We start from the raw sequence: 17,951 nt of genomic DNA on the forward strand, positions 1-17,951 counted from the left end.
TATAAATTGTCACAAAGTGGTCACATCTGTGTAACAAACTCTGGAAGGAGAACATTTCAGCACTACATGTCTTGGTGTGTGTTGGTACCTAATATTTTTGGCATTTTACCTAGAAGTTACTGATATAGCCTTTCTCATGGTACTTCTCTGAAGGAACCAAATCTTGGATTCATTTCTCTATTGCAGTTTGCATTTAGGCTTTCTGCTTGCCCAGGATTTACTGAATGTTGTGTTTGCTCATCTTGAACCTTCCCAAGCGATAGGAAGGCAAGGATGATTAATACACAAAACCTGCCCTATGAAGGAATAACTTAGTTTCAGGAACCAGACCAATACTCAGAATAAGTACTATTGTTATTTCTGCTCTCATGGAGGTATGGACCCTGTGCTATGATAGCATCAAGGTAGAAACAGTTTATTCTGATAAGGGGTTGTGGAAAACCTTTTAAGTTGTATTCGAGGGGCACCTGGGTGGCTCAGTCAGTTAAGCGTCCGACTCTTGGTTTTGACTCAGGTCATGATCTCATGGTTCATGGATTCAAGCCCAGTGTTGGGCTCTGTGCTGACAATGTGGTGCCTGCTTGGGATTCTCTCTCCCTATCTCTCTGCCCCTCCCCTGCTTGCTCTCCATCTCTCTCTCTCTCTCTCTCAAAACAAAAACATTTTTTTTCTTTTTTTTTCTCTTTTTTCTTTTTTTTTTAATTTTTTTTCAACGTTTTTTATTTATTTTGGGACAGAGAGAGACAGAGCATGAACGGGGGAGGGGCAGAGAGAGAGGGAGACACAGAATCGGAAACAGGCTCCAGGCTCCGAGCCATCAGCCCAGAGCCTGACGCGGGGCTCGAACTCACGGACCGCGAGATCGTGACCTGGCTGAAGTCGGACGCTTAACCGACTGCGCCACCCAGGCGCCCTAAAACAAAAACATTTTTAATAAAGTTATATTTGAGTTGGTCTGAAAGATAAGTAGGAATTTGATAGGAAAAATGTACTTCCTGTGATAATAGAGAAGGTAGATGTTGGGTTGAATCAGGTGTGTACAAGTGGCAGAAGACTTGAATGGCAGTAACATTTGACCTATTCAGGACCAGAAGTGTTGACCTTATGCATAAAGGGTAGAAGGGGAATGGGAAGAGACTGGGGAATAAGATGGTACTGGAAGCTTTTGTTAGATCAGAAGTAGGTATGATGGTGGTGAAGGAGATGAGAGATCTGAAGAGCTAGGAAAGAGTTGATCTTTCGATGAAGAGGGTCGTTGTTTTGGGGCACCTGCGTGGCTAAGTTGGTTAAGCGTCTGACTCTTGATTTCAGCTTGGGTCATGATCTTGTGGTTCGTGGGTTCAAGCCCAGCATTGGGCTCTGTACTGACAGTGAGGAAGGAGCCTGCTTGGGATTCTCTGTCTCCCACACTCTCTGCCCCCCACCCCCTCTCTTCCGCTCTCTCTCAAAAATAAATAAACATTAAAAAAAAAGAAAAAGAAAATACCTCTTAAAAAATAGAGCCATTGTCTTATTACTTTGTCCTAAATTTTACTTCTAATAATATATCCTATTTCTTTAGACTTGGGTGCATTTTTTTGGGTAGGTGATGACATGACACTAATACATGTGCATGCACACATCTTTTTTCTCATAATTTTGCTTAAAAGTACAGCTGATTCTTTTGAACTTCAGACATCTCAGACAAAAAAGTACAAATATTGCAAAACTTACTCCCATACATACATACATACATACATACATTTATTTATTTATTTATTTATTTATTTATTTATTTATTTATTTATATTTCTTTCTAACTTGAGAGAGAAAGAGTGCACGAGCTGGGGAGAGGGGCAGAGGGAGGAAGAGACAGAATCTCATGCAGGCTCCATGCTCAGCATAGAGCCCAATGCAGGGCTGGATCCCATGACTGTGAGATCATGACCTGAGCCAAAATCAAGAGTCTGATGTTCAAGTGACTGAGCCAAGCCACCCAGGCGCCCCTCCCATATTTATATTGAAACTTTTCTGAACCATCAGTACCATGGGCTTCATACATTTCTTTACTTCTGAACCTCCCTAAGGTTATGGAATTCTTATGTATACCTTTCTGAGGTTTTAGAAATCTCACCAGCCTGGGGGAAAAAAAAAAGTGAATGTCTGCTGAGACCACTTATGTTACACATGATCAGGGTTATTGACTGAGTCTTGAATGGAGTAGGGGACCTGGTTGCTTCTCCCAAGATGATTTAAATCTGGACTGCTTATTATCTAGTTGGGTCCTTTTTTGCAATTAAACTTAATTTGTTAGGTTAATAAGGCCACTTAAGTTCCCATTGCTCATATAGATTTTCGTTTTTTTCCATGCTGGTAATTCCATGCTGGTATTTTTCCTCTGGATTAAATTCTTAATTGTCCTCTTATCATTACCCTGTCCTGGTAGAGATTATTACAAATTTAAGCATGCCTTATTAGAATCTTGTGATTAGAAGGCTGCCTAGAATTTTCTTCCTCTGAGATAAGGGATTAGTCTAGGAGTTTGATCATTTTAGGACAGATCATGGAATATTTTCTTTTTTTTTTTTTTTTAAACTAAATTTCTTTGTATGACCTTATTCTGATCATTCCCCTTTCCCCTCCTTGTTCTTGTTACAGTTTTTTTTTTCCCCAAAACTTTTGGGCTTGCACAGAATTTCCCCTCATTTCTTTGTAGACACAGATAGAAATTTATGTCTCTGGAAACAAATATTCCAGTATATTGACAGTCTTCTATTTATTTAAATCAATAAAAAATTAACCGTGTTCTGGGGGGAGGGGGAAAATTAACCATATTCTTTTCTTTACCTTTTCCACATTTCAACCTGTTTCTGAATATTTTATTTTTCTCTTTTTCAGTACTATTTACAAAATAAGTGTATATCCACTAAATGTAATTTTTTTTTCTTCAAATGTCCACATTGGCACAACTTGTCTACTGGAGGCCCTTTTAGGCTGTTTCTTTTATCTCTTTAGAACTCTCCCTGACATCTTTGAAAGCATCCTTGCTTTCTTAGCCTAATTCCATGCTTCTAGACACATCCTGGTCCCCACCCCACCTTCATCAGTAGATGTGAAATTAGCTGTATCTTAAGACTTCTAGTTCATTTCAGTAGGAACTGTATTAGAGACCAAAATTTGGGTGCCCATGATACTTAGTGATGGACAAAAATGTTGCCCTTGTTCTTAGGAAATGGTCATAGGTTGATTTTTCTTATTTAACTGATCACATTGCTGTGTCCTACTTTCCCTTCTGTGTAAGGTTTCATCGATCACTCCAGCTTTGCTCTATGTTGATGAACTGCAGCTTTCTAAAGAGGAGTTCCAATAGGATTGGAATTTTGCAGGGAAACTGGCAGTCTGGGACTTGTTACTTAAAAGAGAATGTGGAAAGTTGTACGGGAGAGGAAAAGAGCTTGCCTGCTAGATTATCTCTTTCTTCACTGTGGCAAACAGCCAGTTGTTACTTGAATTTACCTCTTTGTTAGTCCTGGCAAATGTCTGTGCAGAGAAACTTCTGTTGGCACTTGGATTGCTATTTCAGAGTACCAAAACTTAAAAAAAAAGAAAAAGAAAAAAAGTTGCCCACAAATCCTGTGTGTGAGTTATGGAAAAAGGAGGTAAATGTTCCAGGAAATAAAATAATCCTAAACTGGATGTCTAATGGTTGCTGCCATGACAGAATTTTTCCTGGTACCTTGTTCTTTCATTATGCCAGTTGAGGTTAAGCTTGAAAAGTTGACCTCCAAAACTTGTGGTGTGGTTTCCTATTTTTGTTGCCCGTCTTAATTTGTATTTATCTCAAGTTACCTCTTTTGTAGCTCTTCAATATTCCCCCAAATCTCTTACCCTTCCTATCCTGCCGTCCACTTTTTACACTTAATCAGTGGTAAGGTCCTATTTGTTTGCATATGATTTTGCAGAGAAATAATAAGACTGATTAGAACTCTACTATTGCTCTATAGTGCTGCCATTTCAGGAGAAATCAGCCTGTTGTTCATGACTGAAAATAAGTACAGAGTTGGTATTTGGGAACAATGAAGAATACCATTTGTCGACCGTGTTTTGCATCCACGATCTCATTAGGTCTTCACAACAGCTCTAGGGAAGTAGGTGAATATTAAATCCCTGTATGACGTGGAGATATTCAGGCAACCAGTAAATTATTTAATCCCAATCCATTATGATAGAATACAAGATGTGAGCCCAGGTGTGTCTCATGCCATGCTTGTACCACCAGACGCAGATCTTAGAGACAGACAGCCAGCTACCTCCTGAGTGTGTTACTTAAGTGGAGTCTCCTTAGAAGAACTTGTGGAATTCTCATTTTGTTGGTTACCTAATGTGACTTTTTCATGTGCTTTTTCTAAAGCAGTATTTCCTTCACTAGTATTTGAGTCTGTTGTAACTCTATTTATGTTACATTCTTTTCAAAGGATGAGGTTTCAATTTTTAATAAATTTAGCAAAAATCCATTTTAACTTGATTGTTTTTAGGTTAAAAAGTTAGTTCACCATTAGTTAAAGGATACTTAACTTTTGCAAACAATCTGTTGTATACTCTAACAAAGTTACCTTTAGGTTGAAATGTCTGTATTATTAGTTGCCAGTATTTCTAGAAGTCTGTGTTAACTTGAGTCATGATGGATTTTTGTTTTGTCACTGAGTAGAGCTGTTAAAGCGTTTTCCTAGCAAATTGTGTTTAAGAGTTTAGAGTTTAGAATGGCATGACTTCCCCCCCCCCAACCCAGAGGTAATTACACAGAATATTAATCTTTAGGAATTTAGGTTTTATTGCTTTGATTCAGAGGAGGACACTTATAAATCTGGTGACTTTGGTTAAAATAAAACACATTGTCCACGACTGTCTCAAATTTAGTGTGTATCTCTTTTTATTATGGATGTGAAAATCAGACCATTGTCAGTTGTGCTCACTGAAATAATCTTGACATTGAGGAAATCACAGAGGGAGGGTGCATAGGCTTGAGTATATATTTTTGATCTATAACAAAGTTGATTAAGGTAAGCCTAAGGCAAATTTTTATTGGTAGTTAGAAAATGTAGGTTTGCAGTGTGGAACTTAAGTTACTTTGAAACCATTTTCTATGAGTGAGTCCTGTTGAGAGTCAGATATATCATTGAATGTGTGGACTTCTTGACTTGTAAGAGATGTTTAACTATTTGGATTAGGTCATGGAGAGATCCAGAAAGAATTCCAGAGATTGCAAATGACCAGCCTTACTCTGGAATTAATAAGATTGTGTCTCTTTCCAGAAGTGAAAGACAGGGTGGGTGTAGAGGTTATTAAATTCTTAAGATGCTTTTCATGGTTTTCTTTTCCTGAGGAATAATGGCACTGTCATCATTTTGGGAGAAATAAGAATCTAGAGACCTTGCTTCCCTTGTAGCCTTCCTCCCTGATTTTGGAAAAGTCACTCTAGCTCTCTTGAGACTTTTTTTTAATGGTTTTTAATTTTAATTTTCATTCTACCTTTATGATCATGGGGAAATTTTAAACATTGGGAGAAGTGCTAGAAGACAAAATGTAGGCAAACAGGGTTTTGTTTCTTTTTTAAAGGACAAGAAGGTGGATATTGCTGACTACAGAACTTGGCATTTGGGGACACTTTGTGACGATGAATACTTACAAGAATAAGCAGTGATTGCTAGTAGCCAGCAAAAATGAACTAGTATTTAATCTAGACAATCAACTTCCTAAAGACAGAGACCATTTTCTTACCCCTCCCCACCCTTCCCCATTTTAAAAATTTAAAAGTATACATAAAAATATAGTAATATAGAAGTATTTTCTCTAGATGTTTGTTTGTACTTCCAGTCTTTTCATCTTTAATTAATAAAGCATGGCAGACCTACCTAAAATCTCCCACCTATTTTTTTCATTTCATCTTTTTATTAATATTTTGAGCAAAGCCCACTATGTCAACTGTGTTTATTATTCATCCTTTTTCATTCCTTTCTTGCTTATTTTGGATCAATTAAGTATTTTTCCATTTTCTCCCTATGTTAATTTAGAGGATACATACTCTTTTTAAAAAATTGAGATACAATTCAAATACCATAAAATTAACCATTTTAATTTTTTTAGGCTTATTTATTTAGAGAGGGAGTACGCACAAGTGGGGGAGGAACAGACAGAGAGAGGGGGAGAGAGAGAGAATCCCAAGCAGGTTCCACACTATCAGCACAGAGCCTGATATGGGGCTTTGGCTCATGAACTGTGAAATCATGACCTGAGCCTAAATTAAGAGTCAAATGCTTAACTGACTGAGCCACCCAGGAGCCTCTAAAACTAACCATTTTAAAGTATGCTAGTCAGTGGTTTTAATATATTCATGAAGTTGTGCAAACATCACCACTAATTCCAGAACATTTTTGTCAACCCAGAAGAAAACCCTGTACTTGTTAGCAGTCACTTTTCATTCTGTCTCCCCTCCCCCCACACCTGTATTTCACCTTTGCCCCCTACCTTGATCAAGGTAAACATATCATGTTTGTGTACTCTTCTAATCCAGTTTTTATACATTGATTTATGTATATAAATTGTATGTATAAGTGTGTCTGTATATAGGTGTGTGTTTAAAATGTTTACACAAATAGCTTTATGATGTATATGTACTAGTACTATGCAAATATTATTCTGTATTCATAAAAACATCTTGAATTTTTTTTCTCACATCATTTCAGTGTTTCTGGGGAAGGACATCCCCTAGAAATCCCTACTCTACCATTTTCGCTGATGTCACACTATAGCCACTTTTTATACCATTCTGTTCTGTAGTTCCCAGCAAGATTCTGGTCCAAGTTATTCTAAAGTGGGCATATAACATTTTCATCCTTGTTCATTCAAGAGCCTGTCTTTTAGAGGTTAGGTCATGGCATGGCAGATGTGAATTTTTTGTCCTTACACACTTGATAGGTAATGGTTGGGACATGACATCAAACCCTCTGTGTTATCATCAGTCTCTTCAACATCCACATTGTATTTCTCATTTTCAGTGTTTGGGTACCCTTGGTTCTTGGTATCTAGTAATAGGAATTTTATTGTTGATTTTCATTAATTTCAGATTATTCAGTGATCACATAATCAGTTGGGTGACCATAAATAACATTTTCAATGGACATTATTTATTTCCTCTGCAATTAGGGTGATGATATAATGTCCAGCCTGAGGCACTTGAGAGTAAAGGGAGTGCTGTTAACAATTACAGTGGGGTAATGGTTGTAAATTGGAACTGTCTTGAGCAAAGAAATATGTAGTAAAGTGAAAGACCGTGATAGACAGTGATTGGCCATGTTTGGACAGAACAGGGAAACTGATTCAGTTGTGCTGGGAAGTGATAGCTCAGTGATCTCGAGCCATCATTCAGAATCATTGTGAACCTGTGTACCTGAGAGAGTGCATGATCCAGAGTATGAATCAAACATGTGAAACCAGCACAGGATTGCAATCAGTGCTTTAGGAAGGAAGCATAAAGAGTGAGGAGAGGGGAAACATTTCCTGAGGTGGTGGCAAGCATTTGTTGAAGCAATAATGAAAGGAAGTTCTCTTTTAGTGTGTTGATTAAGCTCTAGAAGGTTAATGAACTCTCTTCTCAAGGGAAATGAGTTTTGCCCTTTCTGAACCAATTGGACACAAGAGTAAAGATAACGTGGGTTTCCTTATCAGAAAACTAAGATTGATGATAAAGGAGAAATAAGACACTCTAAGATATCATCCTGTCACCTTCCTTAAAGAAAGTTTCTTCTTGCATGTGAATTGTTCTTTCTATGTTCTTTTGGTGGACTCTATAGAAGTTAATATGCTAAACTATCTTAGTGGTTAAACTGCTACAGTAGTGAATTAGATCTTGAGGGAAATGTCAGTTACAGGGTATTCGGGTTTTACAGGCATTGTGCTCTTGGATTTGTTAGTAGCTTTCTTCATATTGCTCCTTTTGCTCTCTTTAGCTTAGTTAAATCATTCATTTAGCTAGTGTTTATTGAGTGTATACAAGGTACTGTTCGACTAGGCACTGGTGATAGAGTGGTAAACAAGATAGTCTTTGTGACAGCAAGGATATCACCTGTTTATAGAGATGCTAAGGGTGGAGGCAGGGAGTTACCCAATAATATTTGAGCAACTGAACAGACTATTTTGGATAGCAGTGAATACTGACACTAAGATAAGCAAATGTGATGGAGAATGCCAGAGGTAGGAATGAAGGCTATTAAGATACAGATAGTCAGAGAAGGCCTTTCTGAGTAGGTGGAAGTTCCGTTGAGGCCTAAATGATAAGCCAAAGCAGTAGAGTGAAGAGGGAGTCTTAGCAGTAGGAATACCAGGTGTGAAAGTGCTGAGGTAAGAATGCGCTTGGCATGTTGAAGGAACACAAAATCAGTGCGGGTAGAGCCTAGTGTGGGGGGTATGGCAGAGATGGGCATCAAGAGTTCTGTGATAAATTTGAGACGCTTAGGCTAGAGATACAGATTTTAGTATTATCAGCATGCAGATGAAATTTAAAGTCCTAGGAATGGATGAGATAATTTACAGGATTGAGCCCTGTCAACTCTATCTTTGAGGTCAAGTAGAAGAGGAGAAGCAGTTGGTGAAGTAGGAAGAATGTTAGGATATTGTAATCCCAAAGAAATCAATTGAGGGAAGTGTTTCGAGAAGGAGAAAAGTGGTCGGTCACGTAGGACGCTGCTGAAAGCTTGTGTGATGTGAGGACAGATCAGTTTTGTGTACAACTCTCATTTCTAATTCTGACATCTCACTGGTCTCCAGGGTTTAGCTCACCTTCATCTCCTAAGTTGTCACCATCCAGTACTTACTAGTACCCCAAAAGTGTTGTGTTTCTTACTCTCACAATGTTCCTCCCCTGACCCTCTTTGCCATAGCCTTGCCTTTCCTGTACACTTCAGCTTAACCACCTTAGCTTCCCCATGATCTCTAGCTTTCCCTTTGACCCGTCATGGCGTCTCCTTGCCAGCATGTCATCTGTGTTCCATGGTGGCCAAGAACTAGTCTTGGAGCTGAGTACAGAAATACCCTCACCCTCAGCCTCCTGTCAGTATCTCCCAGGGTGTTGCATCCTGGTACCTCCTCATTCTCTCTTTCCAACTCCATTCTCTGAGTACTGTGATCACCACCTTTTTGTGGTGGTTTCTCCTCGGCTTCTTACTAAACGGAGTGGGTCTTCTGGTTCTACTTTCTAGGTCCTTCAGTTAAAGCCATGGTATTGCTATCTGTTTATGTGTTTTATACTTTTCTTTTAAGTAAGGTTCACACCCAGTGTAGAGCCCAATGTGGGGCCTGAACTCGTGATGGTGAGATCAAGAGTCGGATGCTTAGGGGCGCCTGGGTAGCTTAGTCAATTGAGCATCAGCTCTTGATTTCTGCTCAGATCATGATCTCATGGTTGGTGAAATTGAGCCCCATGTCAACTCTGCGCTGACAGCATGGAGTCTGCTTGGGATTTTCTCTCTCTCTTTCTCTCTCTCTCTCTCTCTCTCTCTCTCTCTCTGCTCCTCCCCTGCTCATGCTCGCTCACTCTCTCTCCTCTCAATAAGTAAATAAACATTAAAAAAAAAAAAAGATATGCTTAACCAACTGAGCCCTGCTGTGTTTTGTGGTTATAAATTAAATAACATTTTTATTAAAGTGTAATATGCTTGTAGTTAATAAAATATATGATTACCCTCAAAGGTTATATTGAAAGAATGGTATCCAACTTCATTTCTCTGTACTGTCCTAGTCTCATTTCCTAGAAGTGGCTATTTTTAGTACTTTTGGCTGTTCTTTCTGATATTGCCATATTTATAAATGACATATATATGTTATTATTTCTTGATTTTTAAAAAATTTTAGATATAATCTATGGACTTTCTATTATAGATGAGCATTTGGCTCTTAGTCTCTTTTTCTTTTGCCATCAGAAATCTGTTGAGCCTCAACTCTACTATTTCCATTTTGTCTTATAATTTCTACCTCTTTATTTTCTCTGTTCTTTACATCAGTTTTATCACACTTTCCTTTAATTCTCTAAATGTGGTTTTATTTGGTTCTTTTTTAGTAGTTGTTTTGAAGTCTTCATCTGATAAATCCAACATCTGGGAATACTCAGATCATTTCTATGGACTGCTTTTTAATTGCCCCTCTCCAATTATGGGTCACACTTCCTTTTTTCTTTGCATGTCTTGTAAATACATGTTGACCACTGTATATTTTAGATAATATATTGATGCAACTCGATTTTTTTTTTTTTTTTTTAATCACTGATGGTGGTGGTGGTTTTGCTTGCTCATTTGTTCAGTGACTTGGTTGGGTTAAATCTCCAAAGTCTGTCTGTCCCATGGTATGTGACTACTGATCTCTATGTTTTTATTTTGATTTGTTTTTATTTTTAAGTGCACAGAATAGTGTTCAGTCAAAGACCGATCAGGGTTTGGAGTCAAGCACTTTGAGCCAGTAAGACCTCTATTCTCTGCTGATGGGTGCATGTGGGCTGTGGAGCAGTCCTACTTTGGGCTGTTTTCAAGTCAGCTCTGGCTTTACTTTCCTCTTGGTTCTATTTCAGTTCTTCTGTGTGTGTCCATGGGTTTTGTCAGATAGGCATGTGTGGGTAGCTTGGGCCTGCTCTGGTCTCTGTTGTGCGTGCTCATAGCCTACAATCAACCTGAACTGTGAAGAGCTTTTTAAGCTCCCTCTCACTAACTCCCTAGAACTCCGTGTTAAGTCTCCTTAAGTCTGCCAGTCCATTGCTTGCTCCATATGGTACAGTAGCCTCAGGCTAGCAGAGCCACTGGTCCACCCTTTCATTTGCCTCAGAGATTGCCACTTTGACCTGTAGTCCCAATCAAGTGAGTCCCCTCTGGCAATGACAGTGAATCTGCTGGTTTCAAGGTCTGCCCCCTCCTTGTTGAACATCTGAAGTAATATAGCTGAAGTGGGATGAGGCAGCTCCTGGCAAGAAAGCCACATACTTACGCTGTTGTTACCCAAAGTGCAGTTTTTTTCATGAATAAACGCTTCTCAATTTGTTGTATGTCTCTGGTTGATTGCCAGAGCACCGAAATGGTTGTTTTTGACTCGTTTGGCTAGCTTTATAGTTGCTCTTGGGGAAGAGAAATCTGTGGACCTCCTCCATCTGTTGTGCTAGAAGTTAGAAGTCCCCTGGGCATTTTTAAAAAGTCCGTCAGGTGATTCTGATTTGCAGGCAGGCTTGAGACCCATTATACCTAGGATTCTCCGAACTCGTATAAATACGTACACATAAAATCATGGTGTAAAGTTTTTGCCATAGTGAATTTCTAAAAAAAGAAAAGTCTTTAGTATCTGAGGTATTATAAATAAGGACCTAATGTTAAAATAGGACCTGAAGGGGGTTAGAATATAGACCTAAATTCTGCCAGGTAGGCCAGCTGCGTTTCTTGTTTATGTATTAAAGTTGGCAGATTTAGCCCTTGGGCTTGGTGTGGTATTATTTTATGTTCAGCTTAGTTGGCTACCATCCATTTCCTAAAACACTTTCCTAATCTAATTTTTCCAGGTTGGAAAGCTGCTTAAGCATGTGCTGTGTTCAGAGGTTGTCTGGAAATCTACGCTTGACGTATTCTTAACTCTGAAAGGATATTATTCATGGTTGACATATTAGAGGAGGGCTAAATTGAGAACACTGGATTATTACAGAACATTAGCTAACTGAATTTTTTGTGATGCTTTCGAAAGACTGCCAGCCAGGCTTTGGGGATATGAGTAATTGTCTAGTTCTGGGCTCCATTGTTTAATGAAGTACATGGATAAAGTGCATTGCACCCTTAAACCGGCAGTAGACAAGAATAGCATAAAAAAAAGCTAGCATATCACTCTTATTTAATAGAATATAAATGCATGGAAATGTGAAAATGCTGGTCAACAGAATCTATCTAGCAGGTAGAGCTGTGTTAACATTTTTGATATATTTTCCTTCATTTTTCTGGACTGGTGATTCTCAAAGTGTGGTTCAAGGACATGAGTCCCAACACCTTTTCAGGAGGTTCATGAAATCAAGACTATTTTTGTAAAAATACTACTTATTTGGTTATTTGCCTTTTTTATTCTCAAAAGAGATAGCAGAAGCAGATATGAGAATTCAGCTGTATTTTGTTAAGACAGACATTAAAGAGATTTGAGCAAATGTCACTCTATTAAATGTTTTTGGTTTAGAAAATAGTAATTTTTGGCAAAATATGTTATTTATGTTAACATGTAGTGGGTTTATTTTTTAAAGAATTTTAAATATTTTACATGTTAATTGGTTTTAATTTCTGATATGGGAAGTGTTGATATAATTCACATAAAAGGTCTTTTGGGGTCCTCTAATTTTTGAAAAATTTTGTAAAGGGGTTCTGAGACCAAAAAGTTTGAGAGCTACTATACTAAATATAATGTAATTGGCATCATATTGGGAGTGTTGGATAGCTCACATTTTTGCTTAATATGTCACAGATGTTTCCCATGTCATTATTTTTATTGGGTCCATAACATTCTTTTATATAATTACCATCACTAGCTTAACCTTATAAATAATGCTGACAAATTTTGCACATGTCAGTTTATGATAATTTTCCTTTTAATTTAAGAGGATTTGCAGCTCGCTGGCATAGCTACTTATTACCTAGCATTCTACAAGGCATTGACATGAAAAAATCTAAAATGTGATTCCTGCTGTAAAGAGAGTTAACAACAGATCTGAGACTGCTTATTATTAGAAAGACCTGCTTCCAAGGCTGGACCTTGGCTCACATCTGGTAACTTGCCTGGTAAACACTGATATAAAACTGACCCTACATTGTAAGAGTGGTTTATTGTGCCTAAATTATTTATACAAGCAATTTGGTTTATGCTGAACACCTGCTTTCCTTATTAGAGTCAGGAATTTTGGTATGTGCTAGGCAGAGAGCTTACCTACGTGACCAGCCTCCAATAACAACCTTGGACACTGAGTCTCTAATGAGCTTTACTGGTGGACAACACTTTGCATGTGTGTCAAAATTCATTGCTAGCAGAAGTAAGTGTGTCCTGTACCACTCTGTTGGGAGAAGTGCTGGATGCTTGTATCTGGCTGCTTTCAAGACTTTTTGTCTCTAGTTTTCTGAAGTTCATTTAGGGTGTTTCTTGGTATAGATTTCTTTGGGTTTATCTTTTTTGGAATTTTCTCAGCTTCTTACGTCTTAATGTATGTTCATATCTTTTACCAAATTTGGGATATTCTAGCCATTACTTTTTCTAATACTTTTTCCACCCCACTGTCTTGGTGTTTTCCCTCTGGGACTCTGTTGACAAGAATGTTAGATTTTAGATCTTTTGTTACAGTTTCAAAGGTCCCTGACACTCATAAAAATTTTTTTCCAGTCTCTTTTCTCTTTGTTGTTCAGATTGGGCAATTTTGGTGGTCTTTCTCAAGATTCGCTGATACTGTCTTCTGTCTTCTTCATTCTGCTATTGAGCCCACACATTAAATTTTTTATTTCAATTATCATATTTTCTGTTCTAAAATTTCATTTGTTTCTATAATTTTTATTTTGTATTTCTTTGTGTAGGGTTTCTTTCTTTCTTTCTCTTTTTCATTTGTTTAATCTGCCCATGGAAACATTTTTATGATGGCTGCTTTCAAATCCTTATCAGATAATTCCACCATCTGTGTCATCTTGGTGATGGCATGTATTCATTATCTTTTCTTTTTCTTTTTTTTTTTTAATTTTTTTTAATGTTTATTTATTTTTGAGACAGAGACAGAGCATGAACTGGGAGGGTCAGAGAGAGAGGGAGACACAGAATCCGAAGCAGGCTCCAGGCTCTGAGCAGTCAGCACAGAGCCGGACGCGGGGCTCGAACTCACAGACCATGATACCATGACCTGAGCTGAAGTCGGACGATCAACCGACTGAGCCACCTAGGCGCCCCGTATCTTTTCTTTTTCAAGTTGAGATTTTATTGATTCTCAGTATGATCGGTGATTTTCAGCTGTATCCAGGGCATTTTAGATATTATGTTATGAGACTCTGGGCCTTGTTTAAGTTGTCTGTCTTAGCTGGCCTTCTCTTACACGATTTTTTGGGGGGAAGTTGGAATGCCACTTTATCACTGCCAGGTGAGGATAGAAGTCCAACCTCCTTACTTTCCCTCTGTTGATACCCATTAGGAAGGGGCATCTCATTTCTGCTGTGCAAGGGTAGGAGGTTGGTTCCCCATTAGGCGTCTGGTGACGCCACTCTGGTTGGCAGAGGGGGAGGAACCTGTCACTACTTTCCATTTGGCCTCCACTGATATTTCATTGTGGGGGCACTTTACTGTTGAAGGGTAATGAAAGTCCTGGCTCTTTGTACATTTTTTTCTGATATGGCCCGTGTGTGTGTGAGTGTGTGTGTGTGTGGGGGGGGGGGCTTTGTTACAGTTGGATAGGGGTGGAAGTCTAGACTCCCCAATTCGCTTTTGCTAGTGAGGTAGGGATTGGACCATGGTGGTTTTCATGGTGTTTGGTCAGGAATATAGTGGTTATTGTCTAAAAGGTTTCTCCCTTGCTAGGTTGTCCCATCCTTAGTCCTTTTTAGAGAGAGTGGGTTTTTCTTGGGATGTTTTTGTGTGCTCCTGTTTGTGTTTCCTGGATGGTGGCTTCTCCAGTACTCTGTCTGGAATATATGAGGCAAAAAGAAAACTCAAGAGAACTCACTATTGTGTCGTTCCTTAGGTTCCATTGTCCCTTCTATCTGCTGACTTCTGTACACCTTTAAGAACCTTCCTTGTGTTTGTAATATGTAATGTCCAGGGTTTTTGTTATACTTAGTGGAAAGAATAGGGAGATGTCTATTTTGATCTGTAACTGGAGTCTTGATCTTGAACTTGACAGAATTCATTTATGATGTTGTCATCTGAAGAGTCCTAGTCTGAGATTTTACTTTTATAATCCATTTCGCCAACAGTGAGTTTAGGGTAATATTACCTGTCTCTGCATTCATTTTCTGATTTATCTAGTAATTGTGAAATGTTTTCCTGTCAGTTTCCTTTTTGTTGTTGTTGCCATTATGGTTACAGGAAGGAAAAATCCTAAATTCTCAATTGTTTTCAGTGAAGTTTACAAAAGACTACAAAGTTAGTGTTTCCAAGCGAGTGAACTGTATTTATGTCAATTGGACAAAAAAAAGTTCTCAGTAATTCAAAATAAAGACAACAGAAAAGGTGGGGATATTTCTAGGTGGATAGGGGGAACATGAATAATAGGAAAGAATAAAGAGGTGAAAGATGTGAAGTTTGTGGATGATAATGAAAAGTGCGGAAAGAAACAGAAAAATTTGAAAAGAGTTTTGCAGAAAAGTATTAGGAAAGGTAGATAATAAGGAACAGAGGAAAGTGAAGAGAAGGAAGAAAACATGAAATAAAGTATAAAAGGAATAAGCAGATCTAGTGAGGGAGATACAGAAAGTGAACACGACGTTTGCTGGTAGGGCTAGTCCATAGTGTAGGGTTGCCTAGTGATTAGTATCCTGCTTTTTATTTTTTATTTTTTAAAGGTATATAAGTATGTATTTATTTTCTATTTAAATTTTATGCTTTTTAAATAAAGGTGATTCTAATGTAGAATAAATGCTCTGTCTTAAGGGATTTTTTTTTAAATAGTAAATACTAATATTTTTATTCTGGCATAAAGCAGTATTTTATACATTAACTTACAGAAAACGTGTTTTATGTACAATTGTAAAGAAACTGCTGCACAGATAACTCCAATGTAAAAATGGATTGTATTTTAAAAGTTCATTGAGTTTGATACTTCATGGGAAAATACATACCATTGTATCTTTTGGAATACAAATTTTTTGTTTTGGGAATAAAGCAACACCTCTTTGGAAAAGTGTCTGCCAGTAAGTTTAAGTACTTAAGGAAAAGAGTTCATGGCTGTCTGATAATTTTTACTCCAAGCTCCTTATAGCTTTCTGAATTTTTAAAAATCAGGTTTAATAGAATCATGGTCAATATAATTTAGTAAAGAACAGTTATAAACATATGGCTAAGTATACTCTAGTAAGCATTATCCTAAGTTATGCAATTTATTGTTTTTTCATCTCATTTCACTATGATAATGGAATTTAGAACTTTATGATAATTGCTAAAAAGAGATTTCCCTTACCTCAGGGAAATCAAGGAAAATGATTTGTAGCTATTTAATGGGAAACTACATCTAAGAGTGTGTTGTAATAGGTATATGCAGCATCATTTGATTATCTTAAGGTGTTGTGCTTTATTTATATGATCAGTGGATAGATTTTAACTTATTAAGCCTTTACCTGGAAGTCTGTTTTGAATGATATTGTTAATGATTATACTACTTAGGGGACAACTTGGAAACAGTGATTGTATTCCAGAAAACTTCTCACCCATAGCTTCTCTGGTATTCATTCACTAGTTAGGATTCTGTTTTGTAAGCATAGTGAAAACATTATGTAAGGGAACAGAGGAATTTTACTCTTTGTTTTAATCTAAATAAAGTATGTGATTTTGTGTATCAATGGGCTCCATTTTCCCTTTGAGTTTAGAAGGGTGCTGCAGGTTTAATCCGTGCTTGTATGGTAGATCCTGACTGGAATACTCTAGGGACATTGAATGGTCTTGTTAATTCTACATAATTCTTAAGAGGTCCTTGGAAATAGGTGTCCACCGAATATTTTAAAATATGTCTATGCCCCAAGTATAATCTTGAGGATTATGTCCTGAACATTTTAATGCTCCCTTCTCTCCCTGGATCTCTTAACATGTAAGCCAGAGAGAGGAGAAGCAGCTAGTGCATATTGGAGCAGAACCACACAAATGTCCAGGCTGCCTGAGTCTAGACCTACTTTGAGGACAGTATTGGCTTAATGCTGTTCAGTGGGTAGCTTAGCATCACCTTGGAGCTTGTTAGAAATTCTTCTTTCTTTATTATTTTTTTAATTAAAAAAAACTTTTTTAATGTTTACTTATTTTTGAGACAGAGGGAGACAGAGCACGAGTTGGGGAGGGACAGAGAGAGAGGGAGACACAGAATCTGAAACAGGCTCCAGGCTCTGAGCTGTCAGCACAGAGCCCGATGCGGGGCTTGAACCCACGAACTGTGAGATCATGACCTGAGCCAAAGTCAGACACTTAACTGACTGAGCCACCCAGGTAACCCAGAGCTTGTTAGAAATTCTTAAGTACCATGCTAGACCTACTGGAATCAGAATCTCTTGAGGTGGGGGTCCAGAATTTTGTGTTTTAACAATCTGTGTTTTAACAATCCAAGTAGTAATGTTAGAGCAGTAATGTTAGAGAATAAGATACTTAGTCTTGTTTGTAACTTTTAGCTGTCCATTCTAATTAGAATTGTTCAAATTCATTTCATCCTCTGTCTTTTGGACTCCTATTCACTATGTCTTTTGGCTTTTCTAGACCAGTTCTTTTTTTTTTTTTTTAATTTTTAAAAATGTTTGTTTATTTTTCAGAGAGAAAGAAAATGCAAGCAGGGGAGGGGCAGAGAGAGAGAGAGGGAGACACAGAATATGAAGCCGGCTCCAGGCTCTGAGCTGTCTGCACAGAACCTAACATGGGTCTCGAGTTCATGAACTGTGAGATCATGACCCGAGCCAAAATCGTACACTTTACCTACTGAAGTCACCTAGGCTCCCCTTTTCTAGACTAGTTCTAAACCCTTTCTGAATCCAGTTCTTTTGTTTTTTAAGAGATTTTTTAAGTAGGAAATTGCCCATAATTTCATCTGGGCCTTCTTCCTTTTAAAAAATGGTTGCATAAGAATGGTAAATGTGCAATGAAATGTTTTTCAAAGGCAATGACTTCCTGAAAAATAAAGCTTGTTAAATTGTGGAATCTATTACTAAGGGAGCTCCTCGCTCATATATGTGTATGTATGTCACACACACACACAC

At 37.9% G+C, this 17,951-nt stretch overlaps 1 protein-coding gene across 5 annotated transcripts in view; it reads left to right on the forward strand.

Annotated features, from left to right (window-relative positions):
- Positions 1 to 17,951, forward strand: part of MGAT4A (alpha-1,3-mannosyl-glycoprotein 4-beta-N-acetylglucosaminyltransferase A) — a 121,846-nt gene that overhangs the window by 18,638 nt on the left and 85,257 nt on the right. The window lies entirely within an intron of this gene.

Source organism: Lynx rufus, unplaced genomic scaffold, assembly GCF_022079265.1.
Source record: "Lynx rufus isolate CCGP_SWC_20201006 ecotype Redwood Valley unplaced genomic scaffold, mLynRuf1.p SCAF_8, whole genome shotgun sequence".
Lineage (NCBI taxonomy): Eukaryota > Metazoa > Chordata > Mammalia > Carnivora > Felidae > Lynx > Lynx rufus.